General features: G+C 37.9%; 1 protein-coding gene across 5 annotated transcripts in view; it reads right to left on the bottom strand.

Moving 5' to 3' along the window:
* Window positions 1-18,275, bottom strand: part of ZNF536 (zinc finger protein 536) — a 354,285-nt gene that overhangs the window by 278,064 nt on the left and 57,946 nt on the right. For all 5 annotated transcript variants that reach the window (XM_087740367.1, XM_087740365.1, XM_087740366.1 and 2 more), the window contains exon 3: window positions 8,064-8,132. The gene's annotated coding sequence lies outside the window, so the exon portion shown is untranslated. The remainder of the gene's footprint in view (window positions 1-8,063; window positions 8,133-18,275) is intronic.

The following is an 18,275-nucleotide window of genomic DNA, read 5'->3' as shown; positions in this document are numbered from 1 at the left end:
ACTGCCTACTGCTAAAGTTGACTTAAATATGCGTCTTCATTTACTGAGAGGTATGGTTTGCAGTTTAAAAAAAAAAAAAAAAAAAAACAACAAAACAAAACAACAACTTGGTGTTGTAAATAAAGCTGCAAGGTTTCACACGGGATTGCTGTGTTATTTAAAGCACACTAGAATAGGGTTAGGAAAACACAAATCAGTGTTGCAGGACTGTGACTCCTTCATAAACAGAAGCCAAACTGTGTCAGTTTTCAAATAAGAGAAAAGACTTACTAAAAGCTTCAAGATGTTGGGAAGAATGTGCCCTACAATGCCAACTTACTGCAATAAACCTAGCTCAGTAACTAGACTGTGGACTTCTTTGTGTCTCATATTCTGAATGCAGAAAAAAGAAACAAGACCTCTGTGCCTCCTGCTATTGGGGAAAGAGTCTGAAGAGGACTGAAAACTGACAGCTCCTAAAAATAATAAAGCAACAAGTAGAGGCAGACATGGTGATTCTCAGGAAGGACTGAAATGCAAGAGCCATAGCTGCTAAACTCATTATCATAGGTAGATCGGTTAAAAATGAAACTTTCAGCAGAAAATTTGGTTCCAAACCAAAACAGGCCAAAACTGACATTGCAATATGGAAGTGTTTACCTTGGAAAAGTCAAAACACTGTCCTTAAATTCTATCATTTATGTTTTAATATGCTGTATTACAATATAGTGTAATGATCTAAAAACATCGCATGTAAACTAGGCATTTCAACTCCATCAAAACATTTGCATAGTTTCCCCTGAAAACTTCAGAAAATACATAATGTACGTTAGAAATCATGTCAATCAAATTAAAAATTTTCAAGGCAAAACATTCTTAACTATTCTTTTTTGTCAGTTTGTGGGTGGTGATCTGTCCCCACAAAAGGAAAGAAAAATTCTGAGGAACAAAAATAAGCAGTGTATATGGCTGGATTGTTAAGCTGAAGGGGGGGACGGGGAGAGCAACTCTGGACAAGACTGGTCCATCTAACGCCTTCAGCATTCAACTGACCTCCCTGAAATTACTGTCACGCATCAAGTTCCCCTTTTGCTTCAGGGTTTTGCTCGACTGGGAAACGTCCTCTGACCCTCGTTCTCTGCACGAAGATCAGTGCCCCATCACTCCCCATGCGACCTACTGTGGGTTAGAACAGAATTGACTATTTCAGTTGGAAGCGAACTACAATGATCATCTACTCCAACTGCCTGACCAATTCAGGTTAGTCTCACTCATGTCCCCAACGCTCCCCAAATCACTCACCCTGCGCTGCTACTTGGACATTTTTGCTGCATATGACCAGCATTAGTACAACTCTGCTCCTGTTTAGATAGTGGAGAGAAGCGGGCTCCAACTGTGAGAATTTTCAATGCCTTAAGTTAGTTAAACACCCAAACCCTAACGTGTAAATTGTGGTCTCCCTGACCCACTCACAAATCCCTCTCCCCTTCTTCTGTCTGCACACTTCCAGGAAAATTTCAGTTTTTAGTTAAAAACCAGAAAGTTCTTTCAGTTTCATTTTCCATGTTTTTTAAAAAAGACAAAAACTGTCTCAAAATACTTCTAGGGTAACTTTGTGGGGAAAAAAAAAAAGGGGGGGGGGGGGGGCTCATTTAACAAATGCATGTCCTGTTAGCAACCAAAAAGAGTTTTAAAAAAATTATTAGGTCTTACATTTTTCCATTGGTACTTTCTATTTTCAAAGTTTCTTCACTATGAATATCAAGTAAATAAAAACCAGACCTTACCAACTGTTCATGAACTTACGCAATGGACATGGGTGAAAAAAAGAAATGCATTCAGTGAAAAAATAAAAGATTAGAATGTGCATTTCGTATACATTTGTTTTTAAGGGATATTTCATTAGGATATTTCAATTATTTCAATAATTACCAAAACAATTATTCCCCACTACAAAAAGAGACTTGGTCAAAGTTTTTGTTTTAAGGTAGTGTTTGAGTACTAATATTTAAGCCAACCCAAGACTGGAAGCAGTACCGCACTTGCAAGGCAAATGTGTATACTTCCCCCCCGCCCCCCCAAAGCCACAGTACTGTAGTTTTCCTATTTCCATCATTATTAGTATAAAAAAATTAGTACAAAAAAAAAAAGAGGAAATTTCACTCCTACTTTCGTATTTCTTTAGATCTTAACCTGACATTAATGAGCAAATACACACTAGGATGATGATCACACTGTGGGATAAAATGGCTCATATACTGTGTTGATAAGTTAAGATGAAAGAAACCCAGAACAAAGACACAACAGTATTGTGGAGATATGTTTAGATTCCAAAATATTTGTATCAGTCAAAGATAGAAACAACCAAGACAAAAAAACAACTGATAAATAGAAACATCCACTTTTTTCCACTTGACTGTATAATAAAGATACTGTATATATTAAAGCATTACTCCATTACTATGCCTAGCTGCCACATACAATACACAGATACATTATATACATATCTTCCATCTGATCTCTGATGCATTTGCAGCTCCCATCGAACATCAACGCATTCCCTAAGCAAGCATTTGAGTATAGGATTTAAGTTACAGGAGACAAAGAAGATGCTCAAATGGAAACAGTACTGGCATTGAAATCCTGACCCTGATGATCTAAGACTGTAGTTGAGGTCCTTTTGAGTAACATCTCTGACGCAATTCTTCCTGAATCTCAGAACAAAGCATTATGATTTGCACTGGGCAGTCCACTGGACTGTACTAGAGGAGTTTACAGGAACCGTGGCTGCAAAATCCAGAAAGGCTACCTGCAGGGCGTGTAATATAATCCCAACCCCCTTATAACCACTCTCACTCCAACTACAAAACTGATGCAGATGGCACATTTCTTCATTTATACTCTACTGGGCAGTGCCTTCTTTTTCAATAGCAATCATGCACCACAAGCTTTTCCTCTCCATTTTCTTTCCTGACAGATGAAGTTTTTTTTCCTCTTCTGATGCCGATTGGCTTATTTATCTAAGACATCATGACAATCAATTCCATCACAACATGGCACTGTTCCCTCAAAGTGAGACCGATGGTTAGATCTATCATTCTGAAATGTGAATATTAATACCCAAAAGAGATGAACCATGAGCACCACAGATGGACAGAAGGGATTAGACATAAATTGGTAACAGGACTGATAACAGTTTACAAGTACATCAGACACAATGGCACATTGTCTTGATCGACAAGAACTACTATTCACAAATTGTACTTCCACAAGCACCTTCAGTGCTCTCACCAATCAAGATTCATAATAAGCATTTTAAGACTGGTATTTTTTTTAATGGCATCAGCCTGATGCCAAGCACAAGTCAATAGGAAAACCGCTTTCAAGGAATGAAAAGCTGAAGCAAATACAAAAGGTGCACTGGATGAATGCTGCAGCAGTCAACCACTTACACTTAAGAGAGAAGAGGTTATAGTCCAAAAGAGAATTTTCCAATAATAAAGTATACATGGAGGTTTTTTTAATATAATTTTGTGTTTAAAGACATTTTAATTGCTGATAGAAACTGCAACTGTTTAAAAGTGCTGCCTAACAGCCCCATTACGAGTCAGGCACTATATGTAAACGCATGCTCAGGGAAAAATAAAAACACCCCACACTTGGGATACTTCTTGTCTCAATGACTGGAAAAAGTAATTTACCCAAGAGAGTAAATAATGGTGAAAAGTATCAATCCCACCAGTTCTCCTTCTCTTCTCCAGTTAATCTGAGTTTGCCAAAACCAACTGCCTAATGACGTTATCTTGTGATTTTACAGCTACTCGTGTCGATGCTGTGCAAAGGACACAAGCAGTCATTCTTGGTCACGTGTTTAAAAAAACCCTGAATTGAGAATGATTTGAAGAGCTGCTTCTTAGCATTTCTTCTGCTAAACATAGATGTGCATGATACTTCATTGAAATAGTCAAGCTAGGTCAAAATTAGGAAAAATTAGCACAAGTGGAACGCCAGATTAACACAGCTTTATTCCTTTCACTACACAAGCTAAACCAGGTACTTCTGCCTAATATATTCTGTGCCTGACAAACTTTCTGCAACACTAAGCCGAGTACTTTTTTTGCTGAAAAGGATGTGAGCTGAAATTAATTTATTTTTAAAAAATAAGAGCCCAAAGTTCTTCCTACTTTTTAATTAATGCCAGTTTTTTCTTTCAATTTACTTGTTCACACAGCAGAAGACTTCACATCTTCATTAACTTAGTTCGTATTGTTTACACGTGTTTGCAGAAGATGTGCATCTCTGCTGTCCCATTCTAAAGCCAGGCCTGGCTCCAGCATGGCATCAACGCACACAGACCTAAGCACAACCTTCTGAACAAGGTTCTCAACATCCCAGCTTCTTCCTTGTAACTTGAATTCCATAAGTAGTTTTAGGTGGGTGAATTGTGTCATGAAAATAGGAGTCTCTTTATTCATTGTTTTTTAAAAGCTATATAATTCTTGCCCTGCCTCTAATTGCTTTATATTAAATATTCAATAGAAATACATGGGAAATTTGCACATACTTCATAGTAACAATTCTTTTTGTTCTGGAGACAAAGTTACTATTTACTCAGTTCAAATTATTATTGAGTTTTTGCCAAATGAGAAACTGCAACCTGACTTGGTGACAGTGGCTCCATCCTTCTCATGAATCTCCTAGTGCACAGCACTTCTCCTGACTGTGCCTCTCACCCCTCCAGACTTTCATCTGCTGGGACAAACTCCCTGGGAAAAGGACTGGATGAAGGGTTCAGTACAAATTTTGGCTGCAACTTCAAGGCAAACCATCAAATGGTAAAGCAGTGGAGTTAAAAAATTCATCTCAGAAGGATCTTCTCCTACTCCTCTCCTACACAGGCAATTTGAGAGAAAGGAAGAAGATGAAGAATGGAAGCTTTCGAGAACAACCCAGCCAGGACAGAGGATAAACCTGCATGCTACCCTGAGGAAATAGGGTGCATAGTTCAGTTCTATGTTTGTATTTCTAAAGAGTGTAAAATATCAAATATCCTTCTTGGAGAATAATTCTCTCTCTAGTCTCTTACCACATTGCTATATAACTATACGATAAATATTATCCTGCTCACATGCTTCTGTTTACTTAGCATACATTATATTTGATGCTATCTGGCAGCATAAGTTTTAGTTCTGTCATCTTAAAATACTAATAGTTGTCAATCAAAATAGAAAGTGCATAATAAAAGTGTTCTAGAAACTAATAACCCTATATTTCTACACCCTTAGCTTGGAGCTAAGTATTGCTAAAAATGAGATTAATTATATGTTTGTACAGAGCCCAACACAATCAGACAGACCTCTAAACAACATCCTCCTAGAAATGAACACAGACTAAATACATAATCATATAGAAAGAGTGTGTATATATTATGCAATATATGCAACACTAAATTAATAGTATCATCTTCATTTGTCCCAGTCTTTTGATCTACAAGAGAGTTGGGGTGGTGGGGGGGGGGAACCACCACAATCTGCCCAGTGACACGGTGTTAGGTAGAGGATGAGAGAAAAGGGCATGGTCAATACCAAAGTAATTTATGGCGACTTTTCTGCAAATATTTAGAAGCATGGAAGCACCACGGAGATACACACAGGACAGGTCCCTGAAGTTATGACCAACATAACAGGGTAAACTGATCACTTTATCTTAAAGTGTCAGAAAAATATCCTTTGAATTATATCTGTGAAACTTTAGTGGGAACTTCATTGCTTGGGACATTTAAAACCTGCTCTGGACAAAGTATTAGCAAATACCCTGTAGGGAACAATCCTGTAATGTCAAGAAGATGGACTAGATGTATAACGGGTCTTTTGCTGCTCCAATTTTTATTATTTTAATCCATCACGCTTACCGAGGTGGCGAAGTTTTATGTAGACCTTTGAAATTATGACCATTAGAAAATTATGTCTGTGTCTGTATAATATATACACACATATAGACATAAGGTCTGGTTTTTAAAAACTTGAAAGTGCAAAAACAAATTTTGCCCCTAATTTGCCCGTGCTACAGCTGTAACTATGCATTAATCTGGCAAGTGCAGATCGAAATTTCTAATTATGGTTATGGGAATGCACAATTTACATGCGTAATTGTGACAAGTGAACTTGCAACTTAGGCATGCAGTAACTTAAATATGTTTACTGTTGACAACATAGTAGTATCGGACTGTGACATGCTTATGCCATGAAACCAGGATCAGTCTGTGAGCTTTGCCCCAAAATAGAAAATTAGAAATCCTGCAAAGTAGTCAACAAGTTAACATCAAAGCTTCCAGAAGCAGCTAAGGAGAAGTCCCACAAAGAGCTCTAAACAAAACACTTCCATCGGGGATTCACAAGGAAAAGGTGAAAGATGTTATTTGGCTCCCTTCTGCCCCAACCACCATGGTCTTTCTCATTTTTCTTTGCTCGCTCCCCTGTTGTGCAGACAGGCTCGAACTCCCTATGACTCTTTCTAAAACCTGAAGTTTGCCAAGGATTTTGTACTGACAATCTACTAACAGTAAAAGTCAGTCAGACAGAGCAACGGCTGAAGAAAGTACCTCCGTTCCCCAGGCACAGGATGGCAGAATTCTACGGATATGCAACGTGTGTTAAAGGAGGAGGGCAAAGGCTTCACTTTGTCCGTGCATGCTACTGTTATTTCTGTTATTCCAGAATGGAAATCCTATTGACTAAGGCACTAGGCAATCACGCCCATATGAGTGCCAATAAAGAGATCCATTATCTACATACTTCAGTAGGAAAGAAAAATAATGAAGGGGTACAGAGAAGGGAAAAGGTGTTTCCCTTTTAATCTTTTAGACTGTAATACCCATAGTTGGCTTTTCTACATAGTTTGGCCCTCATCTGTCACAGTATTACAGTAGGAAACGGCAGCCTGCACTCATTTTTACACACAAGTCTTAATGACTTCAATTGCTGCTAAGGATGCAGAATGGTGGCAGGATATGGCCATTCACCATTAAGGCCCTAAAGCCTTCATAATTACTGAGTATACAGAATATTTATTATAAAGACTATGCCAGGCCTCTTTTGTGAGCTGCCCTGGGCCTGTTCTCCGAGCCACATCAAGCAAGAAGTTTAAATGAAACTGCTCCCAAGTTTCTGAAATGGTTTAATAAAACATATACTGACTGTAATATTCAGTTTATAGTAGAAAACTATTGCCCCTTGGTTTGAAAAATGACCTCTAGTTGGCAATTTTACTCTCAGCTTCATAGATTATAGTCCGCTGTTGGTCATTTTCTCAATCCACAGGGCAATACTTTTCCATAACAAGCTCAAACTGCAATCAGTATTTGTAGGCTGTTACACAAGTTGAGGATAATATGTCTCAACACATTCTATTATATGACTAAACAAAAGAAACAACAACCTGGTGACACAGACATATGGAGAAAAGCAGTCCTATTCTTCTAATGCTGAGATAGCAGAAAAACGTATTTCTTTGTATTGTGCTAATTTATATTAAATTTAATGTCTTCAATACACAATAATCTCTAATTTGATTTTTTTCATTAATAGTGTTTTGGTTTATATTGTCTTATGTCTCTTTTTATTTCAATGTAAAATGACAAATACTAAATTCTATTAGTATCAGATTTTAGAAATGACAGATGGTGACAGATAGCCCAACATTGTAAAATCACATTAAAATGTATTCACATAGATATCTTAAAGATCATTTGCTCTTGGGCACACAAAACACATTCATAAACTCATAGGTTTGATATTAGGAAATTCTGATACAGTCTAGTAGGCAAGCCACAACTAATTGTTTCAGCACCCAGTTCTAGTACATAAATACAAGATGAAGTAACAGATTTTGGAAAAACAGTTCACCCATTTAGATAATCAAATAGATACGTTGTGTTGAGCAGAAGTCATAGGCCAGGAAGCGAGGGAGGTCTGGAGCCTGTTCCAGGATGTGCCCGGACAGCTCTGCCAGTGACAGATCTTAAGAAAATCACCCCACCTTCCCAACCCGCGGTTACTCTGATCTCTAGGGCTACTACAACTTACCTAGCTGGCCAGTGTGGTGAGGTTTAATTCTTTAATCAATGGATGACGAAAGCTCTTGTAGATCCTTTACTGTAAATGCAAAATATTTATAATTACAAGACTAATATGCATCCCCATCTGTAAATAAAACTCTGCGGTTAAAACGTGACACCCACCCACACTTAGAGCCAAAAGGAACAACTTCCTAAGCTGAGTAAGTGGAGCGAAGCAGAAGTGGACATTCTGTCCTCCAGAAATTATGAGCTTCCTATCCCTTAAACAAATACATCGTGTTTGCTGCGGATCTATGATGGGTCAGAAGGGAGAGACTTGCCTGAAAGCTATAGAAGACCCACAAGAGAAAAGCGTTCATTATGGATCCTTATGGGCAGCTTCAGAAACTGCATGCATCTATAACACTGCATTTTGAGATATTAAAGAGGCAGATATTTTTTCTTTCCATTCATTTTCCACTACTGTTCCTATCTTGTTGCTCAATCACAGATTCACCTGCATTCTCCAGCTGGAATTTAAGTGGTCTGGATTCATCTAAACACATAGGAACTGCATCCATAAGCTTTAAAACATTTGAGCTAAAGAATGTATTTGAATGTGATGATCAGAAGATGATGGCTCTTTATCTTACAAGTCTTCAAGGAATTTAGATGTCTAACTCATTAATAGTGTTTGGCACATTAGATTTTACATTTTCATGATTTTAGAAGAAAGGTTTTCTAATACAGAAAGAAGCAGCATTTTTTTTTTTTAATTTTTCATTTTAGGGTAATAAAAGTGGCACATGTGTGCCATAGCATAATGGATTAATTAAGGAATATGATGTTTATCCTAGGTTCTGAGTTGTACATCTTCATAACTCACTCAAAAAGTAATGTATTATACCACGCTCCACAATGATATATCTATTTTCACCATACCTGTTGAGAATAAATTGTTCTAAATTGGATTATCCTGTTATCCAGTGAGAAATGTAAAAATTACGTTGTTATTTTAAGAATTTACATTGCTGTGTATAAAAAACCATAATCTTCTCATTGAGCTTTTGAACTGTCATGTTATTCCCACTGTTATGAAATCATAATTGCTGCTGCCACACCTAAAATCAAATGCAATGCATATTGTATTTCTTCATATGCTGTGCATTTCCTACCTTAATCACAAAACCATATACAGTATATTTTAGAACTATTCTTTCATTACTGACTGCTTTTGTATATAAGTAATATACAACTGTGCATGCAAGGACTCATAAAATCCTCATTTCTAAAATCAACAGATGAAAAATCCCTAAATAATAATGTACAGATGTTTCATATTTAAATGAGTTGTTGGCATTTAATGCTGCCAATCATGTATGCAATAAAATTGGTGAATTTCAAGGTACTCAGCATTTACAACAGATTTTTTGGTTTTGTTTTTGTTAAATCAAAAGATCATTTTAGGATGACTGAAAAAATGACTGTTCAATAGATATAGAATGATACATTTCTGATGCCATCTTGAAATTCCTATGAGTGGTCAACTACACTATATTGTTCCATACCAATTCCTATTCCTTTTACCTTAAGAAAGTTGATTCTGCTGTCCTTAAGCTGCAATGCCTCACTAAAAGTAAATTATCTGCACGTTATCTGCAGAGTAATCCTCTTCCTGAATACAAGACAGAACATCAGAGTTTCTAATCCTACACAGATAGAGTAATTCACATCCACTCTAAAGACAGAGTAATACAATATGTTTGATAAATCATGTATGTGTCTGTGTACAAAGAAAAAGGTTTATCTCCTTTCCTACAAGATGCATCCGTATTAAAACGCGCACACACGCTCCCCATGCTGGCACTGCAAGAATCTTTAGAAGTTCTATAATAGAGACATCTAAGTTTAAAAAATGAAGCAGCTCGCAGGTCAAACAAGTTCCTGATGAGAAGTGCTTAACCAGAAATATTATTCCACTGATTGTAAGTTTTCATCCATACATCAAACCCTAGAGTCTATTGATTAAATAAAACTGATCTTTCTTTATTTCAAAGCAAAGGAGAATTAAATCATCCCCATTGTTTTCCCTTGGTTTGGAACTATCATGTTGTACACACTGGCCATGTGTCCTTCTTACAATTACAACATCCTTAAGGAGAACTTATTCTACAATGACTGATCACAGGTTTCTTGCCTCTTCCTCTAAATCTTCTGCTCCTGGTCATAATCAATGGCATTTGATGGCCCAATATTCTGATCCAATATGGCAAGTGATATGATCCAAGATCTGCCACAAATCAGTACATTCATTTGCTTCAGGAAATTTTGGATCAGGACAACTTTAAGTATATGTAAATACAAGAATTTACTGCAATTATGCTGGCACATCCTTCCTTTCTCATACCTCTTCTTCACCGCATAATTAGCTTCATCATGCCTTATTTTGCTTGCAATCCTACGTAAGGTAATCCAGGCCAGGCAGCCCTTGCAAAGCCTTACCAAAGTCAAGGTCTGACAGCTTAGAGAACAGAAGGTCTCTTTCAACAAAACACATCAAAACACAGAGGTACGCAGAGCTCCACATAGCATTGACTGGGGTCTGAAGATGCCATCAAATACTAACATAGCATGAGCACGTAACAAACTGCTAATGATATCTTTGAACAGCACCAACAGGTGGATACAAAAATCTTCTTAGAGTTTAGTTTTGTCTTTTTTTGTGTCTTGTGCAAAAGTGTCCAAATTAGCTTAATAGCTCCCTTGGGCTGCTGTGTCTCCAAGTCAGCCTTCAGCTTGGTTCCAGTCTACCTGCACAGTGCTGCTCTGTGCTGTGCAAACATGCTCAAACACTCAAAGCGTACCATAATGAGGCCAGAAAACCCCGTATCAGGGATGTGGTTTCCATTCTGGAAGGTAATCACTGCTAGGCTAAAATGGTAGCATCCAAGTTCACTTACGTGTTTCGCCCCGCACTTACAGATTAAAGGACACATCCTAAACTAAATTCTGTTACTGTATATACACATCATTTAGTAAATTGAATAAAGTATTCTGAGTACTTTTTTAAAGGCAAGGAATTTTTTTATGTCCTTTGAATCTTCTTTAAATTAGCATCACAGACTAGGGTAAATGCATAATTAGTAATAAATTAATTAACAAAAAAGGAATTTATTACCTGTTAGTTGTTTCAGTGTAATGGAGTTACAGAAATGCAGAATGATGAGTAAATACAGACATCTGTACCAGCTAAGAAGGCTGCAGCTTGGGCATGTCCTTCAGCTCTTTAGTCTTTTTCCACTGGAAATCACTAGTTCTGCACCAGCAGAGCAAAGATGAGAACCTTGCTTCTGCTAAGTAGCACTAATTTCTGCCCATAGTGACATTCAGAAGAGATCAATCAAGTCACAGGGGTAAGAAAACTGTTTGCTTATGATGTGGCTGTCACCAGTGAAGATGAGTTTGTAACACCCTCCAAGCATCAAGACAACACACAAAAGAAACATTAAAAAATAAACCCAACAGATACTCTTGCAAAATATATCAATGAAGTTCTCCAAACTGAAAAAGCAGAAGTCAGAAGATCAAGAACTCACAGTTAGGATTTTCCTATTAGTTAAAGAACATAAGGATTCTCCTGAAGTCTTTGATTGATATATGATCTTTTCTTTCTTTTCAGGCAGAACAGCTGTCCAGTGAACTAGAAGAAATAGCCCTGAAGACAGCTTTGTGTCTGATATGACTTTGAGAGAGAAAATTATCCCAGTGATAAATGCTTTACATGGAATGTCTAAGAAAAAAATAAAATAAAAATGTCATCCTTGAAAGAAATTTTTTTCCTCTTTGAGCAAACAAACATCATCATCATCATTTGGGGGGGGAGTGGGGGGGTGGGAGGGGGGTTGCAGTGTCTGATACCACAGAGAAAAGGTATGTCCCTCAAAACTGGGATTTGGAATGAACCCAACCAAAAAGAGGCAATAAGTATTTTTGAAAGAAGGATAACTGGGCAACAGGGAGAGAAGCAGAGAATTTTCTGAAGATTGTCAGGACATGGTGACCTGGGATATATTCTAACTTCCTTCATTCTTCTTTGTAAGGAAATTCTTTAAGAAAGCTGAAACACTCACTACTCATGCTTTGCTGGCTGGAAAAGACACAATCTTTGCCACAATAACTACAGGCAGAGATAGCTTGACTGTGTCCAAGAAAAAAAAAAAAAGCAGTAACAATCACCGCAAACCTTCTCAGCAGAAGTACTTGGTACAAATTAGTGTAAATTTATTCAATCTAATGGAATTATGTAAATTACATAAATGGAGGACTACAGCCACTGTGACAATTCAGTGAAGTTATGTCCAGATTAGAGGAAAGACAGCATGAAATGGAGCCTTTCTAGAGCTTGCTCTAGAGCTGTGTTTTGGCAGCATGGTGAGGGGCTAAGAAAAGAGCTTTACAGAATGAACAGCCAGAATACTTGGATGGAATTTGTACATCTTTCTCATTCTAAAACACATCCCATTGTGGCACATCAGTGTACGGATGAGCACTGATGGCTGCTGTCATACACAGCCAGCAAAAGGAAGAGTAATTGCAACTGTACTTTCCTTGAAGTAACCAAATCTAGTATAACAGCACCAGTGGCAAACAGTACATCAATGGTTCATCCACCCACCCTCCAAAGTCCCGTTGAATTTGCCACATAGGTGATGTTCTCCACTAATTTGGTCAAGTCTAAACAAGGGCTCCTACATATCTGATACAGGATAGGATAGGTCTTGGCTTCGAAATGCCTAGCGGAAGAGCACGCTGACCTTCCGCACATCCTATCTTAGTGGCCCTTGAATCCTTAACCTAGATCTCCTTCCTTACCCTGCCCAAAACTCTTCATCTCTCAATACAATGGATCTTTCCTCAACAGCACTCTTTCAGCTTTCACTCTGCTCCCAACCAAGCACCCTTCTTCCTTCCTTCCTGCCCCAAAGCCTTCCTGAATAAGCCCCTGTGAGCATACTTATTCCAGAAACTAATTAAAATTAAATTTACAATTGAGAAACTTAGAGAGACAGTAACACGTTCTCAAATGCGTTTGCACAGCCAGAGAATTTCTCTCCCTTCCCTCGCATAACTTGAATACCCTTCTTCCCCTTATCCCAAACCCTCTCCTTCATCCCTGCTTCTGGAGTCCTCCTCATCCTCCCACATAAGCTAACATTAACCTTATGCATCAGAGTGGTGCTCCCACCAGCTGTTGACATCTGCCTGCTCTTCTGCCACCTCACCTGTCCCTCCCTGCATTGAGTGCCAGCCCCTGCTCTCACACAGATTTTAAATCCACGGTTCTCAGAAATCCTGCACCATAGGATTCCAACAACAGAAGAACAGGAGATAAGAACATAAAAGCATCCTCAATGTGGGGTCCCATCAGGAAGCCAACTAAATCTGATAGACACTGTCCTCTCTGACCCACAAGCAGGAAAGGTCTGAACATTTAGAGAGGAGAACAGCAGTTCAGAAAACAGCTTTATATGATCTAAAATCAGCCAACATCACTTAACAAACGACAAGCAGTCACCTAGGTCTTTGCTTTGGGGGTAACCAAATCACACTTAAAAAAAAATAATTTGCACACATACATGTTACATTCATATTTGTTTCCTCTCCTTCTCCCCCACTTTTAGTTTGCAGTGACAATCAGCAATTATTTTACAGAGAAAGACTCTGTAACAATCTTACAGGATGCCTTTAGTAATACAATAATTATTTGTAACTCTATAAAGAATTATAATTTTTAATTTAAAAAAATACTAAATAAAAACAGCTTTCATCTTTCCTACCATGTGAAGAAAACATTCTCTGCCTACAACTCAAATTATCATTCTCTCCTTTGTGCAAAATGAATTGACCCAGAAAACTAAAAGGGTAAGAACCCATATTTGCTGGGCTTATTCAGCAGCCAAAAGTTCATGAAAAACACTGTTGTGTATCACATAGCAACCACTTGATGCCTATTGTTAAAATACAGTAGTTATTCAAAAAGTAAAATCTTGCATTCTCAAATAAGAAGCCAGGCTGCAATGTGTGTTTACTGTTTTTGGGAAATAGTCATCTTGCCATTTTCTCTTTTTCCATAGATTTGGCATATTTGGTCAGCTATGCAATGTGCAGTTACCCACAGGAAAGAAAAGGAAACAAGAATTTTCCTCCAGTGTTTTGCTCCCAGGACAATGTCCATTCAAAGCAACACTTGAGATCACTGTTAAGAGAGTTAAGATGTGCTCTATTTTTATGCAGCCACACTTTCAGTAAAAACGTAATATTCCAGAGGAAGAGTGTGAGGGAGAAAGGGAGAGAAGCTTACCACTTTTTAACTGAGCATCACAGTTGCACACTTTCACCTGTTCTCCAAGCAAGCTACTCTCCTTTGCATACGTGCAGATGGCCACATCGCTACTGCACATTTGCACTTCTTCCGAGCACTGTTACCTGTCACTACAGCTGTGCAGAAGTATGAACTTCACAGACACCTCCCACCCCACCTTTCTTCCAAATCTTTCATGGTAAGATATGGTAAAAAATAAGATGCAATAAAAGTAGAATTTATAGAGGAGGAAAAGTCAGCTGTAGAGTCAGAAAAAATATTAACAATTTCTGTTACATGGAGCATGTGTTATTCTAAAATATTTGAAAAGCAGTGGCAGATCACTTGAGCTATTCTGGCCTTCCCAGATTTCCATGAAAGCTGAAAGACAGCCCTCAGTTTCAGGCACAACTGCATCAGACTGTCTATTTAAATTATCAAAGCAAGACCAAAGGGGTTCTTCTGAAACAACTGCTAGAGGAGATGATGGGAAGAATAAGAAAGATATAAACTCCCTTGTAGGTGCTATTATGTGCTATTACACAAATAGTGTATCTTAAAGCTTCAAGATAATGGCATTTTTAATACCAGAAAGGAATGGCAGACTTGCTTAGCATAACTTTGAGATATTTCATCAAGGCTGTGTACAAACAGGTGTACAACATTTTTGCTAGCTGTAAGATGCTTGTTGAGATTATCTGCTTATCTAAAACAGTGTTTAAACTCCTTTTGAGTAGTTAAAACAAGATAGCAGCAGAAAGTAGAGTAAAAGGGGGAAAATGTGTGAGCATAGATGTTTTTGCCAAGAACCTTACTTTGAGCCCAGCTGTATCCAGGTGTGTGTGCTGTTTCCATAATCTCTGAAAAGAAAGTTGAGTGGTAGGCAGCAAACCCCACGTGAATGCACGGAGCTGCTAAGGAAAAAATGTGAGAATGAATTGGGTACCTGGGAGCAAAGAGATGGGTTTTATGATTTTAGAGAGAGAGAGAGAGAGAGATCTGGCTGTTTCCAAAACAAGATGGAAAACATGGATGGGCTGAAGTTGCAGCTTGCTTGCTGCAAGCGTTCCTGCTTGTCTTAATCAAAGTTCTTTATTGGAGGTCAGAGGAGAATGCAAAAAAATCAACTTCTTAACTGCATATCTCAGCTGGCTTACAAAGTATATATTCAAACAGAAGTGTATATACAATTAAATATTTGAGTCAGTCCAAAGGTAGATTGGTGCGTACTTATAGACAGGGATTGTCTATACAAAGGAAATACTTGGTTTGGTCATTGGTCAGTCACCTGGCCATGACAGGATGTGGTAACTATACATGACTGTGGAATTGCTGTAGTTACAATAGTACAGTCGTCTAATTTATCAGCAAGGTACTGGCATACTTGAAGAAACAAAGGCCAAGCTATTACATCCAGTGCACAGCTAAAAATTAAAAAAATCTTTCCCCTAAAACAAGAAAAAGTTGAAGAATAACGCAGAACTTTTCTAGCACAACTCAAATTCTCTGAAAAATGTATGCTTCTCTCAGAAACAGATTCCCAGCACAGGGACTGGTAATTTATGATCCACCAAAATACTCTGTTGAACAAAAAAGTAATACCTACACTGCACCTATGCAAATCACTAAGAATAAGTGACTCTAAGGACCAGTAAGAACAAAGCTCAAAACTCCTATCAAACATTACTTGAGGTTTTAAAAAGTCAAGACAAAGTGTAATTTTTTTTAAATGGGGATAAATTGGGATTTCTGTAACAATTGACTCATTTTGCCTGCTTTTATCTAAGGATCTCAAAGAGCACTCCAAGTGTTAATTAAATTACAAAGCATTTTTGAGACAGGTAAATGGTATTATGCCCACTGGGGAACCGAGAGAACATTTATGTTTCATTACTAAAGTCACACAGTAATTCAGTGGCTAGCAATATAACCCAAGAATTACTAGTTGCCACTTCTACTCATTGACCTGCTGGCATCACAAGAGATAAAATTAGCCTTAAAAGCCAAAAGTACTTTCCTCTTGTGCTTTTCTATCTTCAAAGAATTAGGCCAAGATTTTTTAATTTTATTTTCTTTTTCTTCCTCTGCTTACTGGGAGGCCTTTCTTTCAGAGTCACACAAAAGAAGCCACTTCCTAACCTACCCAAGTGTGTTAAGGATCACAGTACCGCAATACAGATAGGAACCTAAACAAGGGCAGTGAACTGTAATGGTGCTGTTTAACAGCTTACGCAGCTGCATGAGGATCCTCTTCTCCCTCTTCTAACCAGCCATACTCCCAGAGATGACACATAAGATCCTCTGTCCCATTAGAATGAAGATGGAAAGATGTGCAGAGGAAATAATCCTTCACTGGCCAATTCACCAACTTCCAATACTACTTTACTAAAGAAATAGACATAAAACTACCCTAAGGAACCTGGTGCCCCGTGCACTTCATATAATAATCCCCCACTGAAAGGAACAACATAAGAAACAACCAATGAGGCCCTGAAAATGCTTCAGATGGTGGAAAAGTCTATTCTGCAGTCTACCACATCTATTTTGAGTTGCATGTAAAGAGATGAGGGAGAAACACTTCACTGACCATTCAATTCTTAGCCAAAAAAAGGAAGCCACCATTTTTCATTCCGGCTTGGTCCTGACCAGTGCAACTGCAGGATCCACAAGTAACAAAGCAATCTGCACAATAGACAGGCCGGTGACTTACAGTGCAACCTAAGGCATCTCTAATTCAAGACCAGTACAGATGCTAGAGCTTTAACAAATTACATCTCCATTAGTAAACTGATTTTACAAAGTTCTTGATAAAAGCTTTTTCTGTTCCATAAATAATTATTTATTACTAAAAACAGGGAAGCATCTTTTTGAACTTTCTTTAAACCTTTTGAATACAATGTTAAACCAAGATTTCAGGCTTTATTCCCCCCCCCCCGCCCCCATTTCTTGTTACGTCATAAAGAATCAGCTATGTAGAAGAGATGAAAATGTCTTTGATTGAAATGACCAAGGCTTAAGATTGTCTTTACTGTGGCAGAAAATAAAGCTGCTGCATATATTTCCAGTAGTAGTATTATTGTTATATGGTATGACAATCATCATCATTTTTTCTTTTCCTAAAAATATGTCTAAAGAACCACACAGTTTATACACTGCATTCAAAATATTTTTCTTCGTTTACATTGATTGCATATTTCAAATCATGTTACAGCTGTATCGCTTAGCCCAAATCAAATAAGGAATCCACATAAATGCATACACACACTTTTCTTGTTTTTAGACATTGCCAGTATTGACAAGATTAAAATATTTTTCTTATTCATTATTTATTGTGATATGATGAAACAGTAAGAGTATGTATTTAACAGAACATCACAAAGTAGAGTTAAAATGTGGACATGCTGTTTCATTTTGATTTTACTGCGACAGTGTTAAGTATGTGACTCCCTGACTGCAATAATGACATCTTTGGGTGATGAAGATTTAAGATGCTTTGCAAAGATGCAGTGTTATCCAAACTCTTCAGCCATGCTGATTAGGAGCATTATTAAATAGATGAACCCAAGACTGGAAAGAGTGCTGTGACTAAGGCCCCTCCTGTTGCAGAGGACTGGAGGAATCAGTGCTCAGTGCAACAGCAGCAGCAAACTCCCGCACTGCATCAGGTATGTAATTGGAACAACTGGAAGGCAGTCATATATATACACAACTCCAACACTTCTACAAGCACCAACATTTTTTATTACCAAAAATGTGTCCTCTGGGTAGTTTCTCTGCTTCTAGGGTGAACTGGTACTACCTGACAACTGGAGTTTGGGGTCAAGCAATGCTATATGTGGTTGAACCTCAAGTACAAGGTAGATACGTATGAATTTGGTT

Source organism: Nipponia nippon, unplaced genomic scaffold (genome assembly GCF_047370975.1).
Source record: "Nipponia nippon isolate SJK-2023a ecotype South Korea unplaced genomic scaffold, ASM4737097v1 scaffold_7, whole genome shotgun sequence".
NCBI classification, from domain to species: domain Eukaryota; kingdom Metazoa; phylum Chordata; class Aves; order Pelecaniformes; family Threskiornithidae; genus Nipponia; species Nipponia nippon.
This window is presented reverse-complemented; position numbering and strand designations above follow the sequence as displayed.